This window comes from Coenobita brevimanus, chromosome 70 (genome assembly GCF_032717465.1).
Source record: "Coenobita brevimanus isolate Jiangsu-jjx chromosome 70, ASM3271746v2, whole genome shotgun sequence".
In the NCBI taxonomy this organism is placed as follows: domain Eukaryota; kingdom Metazoa; phylum Arthropoda; class Malacostraca; order Decapoda; family Coenobitidae; genus Coenobita; species Coenobita brevimanus.
Window position 1 is genome coordinate 45,425,063 of NC_137023.1, and position 4,627 is coordinate 45,429,689.

The window sequence follows — 4,627 nt, forward strand, 5'->3', positions numbered from 1 at the left end:
GCCTCCTGTCTTGCTGCGCTCCTATTCAATTTCCACCACATTCCCTCCCTCCGTCTTGTCTTTTCTCCGGTATAACTTTAGAAGTAACCAACGTTACCAATTTTCATTATATTACGTCCCTGAACTATTCTAACTAAGACTTACCCTTTAAGCCTAGTTTCAGTTGGGGGAGCAAATTTTGTAGGGATAGTGATATAGTGACTTAGGTTAGGCTGTCGCTTAGTAACGGATGAATGTTGCGCCATATTGGCTGGTGCAGGCGTGTGCATTCGGTCTGTCAGGCTCTAGATCAGGCCTAGGTTAGGTTAGGTTAGGTTAGGTTAGTTTAGTTTGGGTTAGTTTAATGCAAAATAGTGTATTTTTAATTAATCTTGATCTTGATTTTGGGGGATAAACCCACTTTTGGAAATCTTACTCAAAATTCCAAAAGGGGGATTTTCCCCCAAAAATGAGGGTCAAAACTAATTAAAGCACAGTATTTTCCATTGGAAACCATAAAAAAAATAATAAAAGAAAACGTTGGTTACTTCTAAAAATTTACCTTTTCTCCCTTATCTCCGGCCTCTCCAACCTCCCTCCCTCACTGTCCGCCTATTCCCCTTATCTCCATTCCCTTTCCCTCCTCTCTCTCTCTCTCTCTCTCTGGATTTACCTGAGGTGGCGCCCGGGAGTAGGAGGGAGGCCTTTCGGAAAGTCCTCCTGCAGGAGGCACTGGATCACTCTCGGGGGCGTCGTGACCCGGGCGCGTGTCTGGTCTGGGGTGCAGGAAGGCCCTTCCTTGCTAGGGCCTCGACCTGGTAGGTGACCCTCGGGACTAGGGCTGAACAGGGCCAGGAGTTGGGCCTGCCGCCTCTCACTCTGGATGGAGGGCTGATGGCGAGTGGGGCCGGAGCAGTCCCGCCTTGGGGTCCGCGGGCTGGCCCTGGGAGACTTGGAACTGCAGCCGCCCTTAGGTTGGGGCGCCGTCAGAGGTTGGCTGTGGCACCTCACCTGGGGGGCGTCCATCAGGAACCGGCGTTGTCCAGGGGCTGGGTGCAGGGCGCGGACCTCGCCTTCAGCGACAGGACCTCGCCACCACTCCTGGAACGGCAGTGCCTCTGGGGAACCACATCTGGAGGGAGAGAGAGATGGGCGTCCCACGCAGCCCAGAGATGGGGGGCGGGCCGCGCAAGGGACCTTCCCCTCCGGGGAAACCCCGAGAGCTGAGAACGAAGGGTGTATGATGGCCGTCCCTTCCCCGACGCAGACGATGGCCGTTGTTGTGGCTCCACAGCCCTCTGGGGTAGCAGCAGAACGACATACGGTGGCCATTCCCTTCCCGGTATGGACGATGGCCGTTACCGCGGTGCTACTCCTGAAGGAGGAGAAGGTGGACGAGGGACGTACGATGGCCGTTCCCTCCCCGGAACGGACGATGGCCATTACCGCGGCTCCACCTCTCCTGCCTTCTTCTGTCGGTGAGCGCTTAATAGCTAACTCACTGACTCCAGGGCTACTCCTGTAGGAGGAGGAAGTGGATGAGGGACGTATGATGGCCGTTCCCTCCCCGACGCGGACGATGGCCGTCATCGCGGTCCCACTCCTCCTTCCTGTGCCAGTTGGCGAGTGCTCAATAGCTAACTTGCCGAGGTGGTCACCAGATGTGGCTACAGCAGAAGGACGTACGATGGCCGTTCCTTCCCCAGTACGGATGATGGCCGTTACCGCGGCGCTGCGGGGGGAAACAGCTGAGGGACGTATGACGGCCATTCCCTCCCCGGTACGGACGATGGCCATTACCGCGGCGCTGCCTGGGACTGTATCTGGGGCAGTCCCACCCCAATCCTAACGAGGGCTGGTCTGGTTGAGAAGTGGTGCTGCACTCCTGCAACGTCGTGGTTGGGTAGGTTGAGGGGAAGAGGGACACAAGGTCAGGGCGCCCCGGCGCCCGTCTTGTTCTGGGCCGGTCCGGCACTCACCTGGCCCGCCGTGGTGTTCTCCTCGGGTGGGGGTAGGGCTGCGGCTCCGTAGCGGTGTGGGGGGTCCGGCGGTGGAGGCGAGCATATTAGTTACAGTGTTTGAATGTAACTGTCACATAACTGTAGTTTTGATTGTAGTAATATTGAAATTGTTACATAATTGCAGTAATACTGTAGTTAATTGTAGTAACTGCAGATGTAATTGTAGAAACTGTAGTAATAGTGAACAATTACACTGTTACATTGTAAATTGTGTGCACATGCATATAATTACGCAAAAGTAACAGAATAAAAAAGTACAGCAGTCAATCGTATTATGACTCGGTCATATAATATTATAACACATGCTGTAGTAATGTTCCACAATATGTATAGGCTTAGTTATGTTGCAGTTATTATTGAACATATGTCACCCCATATTTTGTTATTTTATATAAAAATAAATATACAGTATATACAATACTAACAATATGTAGCCTACACCCACTTGGTGTTCGTTTGTTCCTATGGTGGACAATGTATGTGTCAGCAGTGTGTGGAAATCATTGTCCTCACGATTGTGTGAAAGAGGTAGTTCCTTCTAGTTAACTTCATTAATGTAAGCCATTTTTTTTCTCTCTCTCACTCTCTTCTGGATTCTCCTTGTAATTTAATTTTTCTGGTCCCACTAGATAGCTTTTTAATAACTGCTTAACACGTACTTTATGTATGTGCCAAATGTATAAAGGGTAACAATCATTGGGAATAAATGAATGCTATAATAAATAAGTATATACGGTATATAATTGGTATTGTTGGCGCAAGTACTTAGTGACTGACTTAATGCAGATAACTGAAGTAGGTATATGCACGTAAGTTGTAACTACAAAGCACGTTTTATATTGAAATAGCAACAACAGAGGGTATCACAACACCCCCAGGAGGCGACAACGGAGGGGTAAGTAGGGCGCGCGCGACGTCCGTGCAATATGGACGTATGTCCCATACAGTTGCGCGCCCCTATTCCACGGAGTGCACCCGGCGCGAACATTTCAGTCCGGGTGCATTACCCTCCAACCGATCCAGCCTTCGCCAGGATCAGGGTGGAGCTAATAACATAGTTCCAGGCAGCACCCCAGTGATGGCCGGTAGCCGCACACCAAAAGCAATGGCCTGTAGCCTTATACCTGCAACAGCCTGTAACCGTGCAACCGTGATGGCTGGTAGCCACACAACCAAAGCAGCGGCCTGTAGCCGTGCAATAGTGATGGCCAGTAGCCAGCAGCTGCTCATAGTGCTGCCCACCCCCCTGCAGAACCTGTGACAACCGGTTGCCACACACAGGGAGAGAATAGTACGCCCTCTCTCCTTCTGCAGTTGCCTTCAGGGGCACGACATCGGTGACAGCCAGCAGCCACACCAGTAGACAGGGGACGGCCTGTAGCTGCCCTTCATGCGGGACTTCAGCGACGGTCGGTAACCACTTCGTCTGCGGTCCCATCAGGAAGTCGGGCCCCAGTGATGGCTGATTGCCGCACCGATGGGAAAGGGACGGCCTGTAGCCGCCCTCCTCCCGTTGCCCAAGGAACCTCGGTGACGACCAGTAGCTGCGCCAGGGAGGAACGCCCTAAAAGCCCTCGCCCCCTGCGACTTCACAACCTCAGGGAGACTCCTGCTTGAGCCGCCCCACCAGTGGCAGAGTAAGTCCCACCCCCAACTCCCCAGACTGAGGCAGCCTCCAGAAGAAGAATCTTCTGATAGAGGACTGGTGGAGAGGACCCGTCCTGACCCCGGGGCTGCACCCCATCCAGCCAGCGCTAGAGGAAAACCAGCACCTGTCGGACTCCTGCCACCAGCAACGCCACAGCCCTACCCTGACGGCGAAGCAGCGGGAGCGAGACTGTGGCAGACAGGCTCTCCACAGCGCCCCTAGTACCCCGGGGCATGACCATTCCAGTCCCAAGGAGAAGCGATGCCCTTCCCACACCGGGTGCCTGCAGGAGCGCCTACAGAAGATATTTGGCTTCAGTCCCGAGGGCCAAACCCCTGTACTCAGCCCCTCCAGTGCGAGGCCCTTCACCACACCTGACCATAGCCAGTTCCGGAGGACGACACCTCCACGAGTAGTCCCATGGCCCCTCGACGAGAAGACACCTGAGGGGACGCCGCCGCCACTGGGCCGCCACCTGTGAGCCGCTGACCCCCCCCCTTGTCGGTCCGCTTTCTTGCCCCACATCCCTACAGTGTGACTGTGACTTCCATGCCAGCGAGTTGAAAGTGAAAGTGACTATCAGTGTATAGAATACAGTGACAGTGTTCAGTTACCTTAACTCTACAGAATGTGATACGAGACATAAAAAGTGTTCCACCACCCTACTCCATTCAGTTGTAATGCAGGATATGTGTACATGTATAATTATCATAAGTTCATGCAGCCCTAGAACAAAGTGTAATCCCAATTTCACTTTAAGTATAGTGGCTGTCCGTCTATTCCCGAGACTGTTGGTATCCTGATTGATACCTGTAACAGATACCTGCCAGTTCCAGCTTTTGCCTTTGGATCGAGTCTCGTGGATTGTAAAATGCGTGACTTACAACTTAGTGCCCCCCAGATGGAAACAGAAGAGGAATACCGTAGTGCCCCCGACAACGAGGCAAGTGATATACAGCCCAGTGTGCCCGGGAACGTA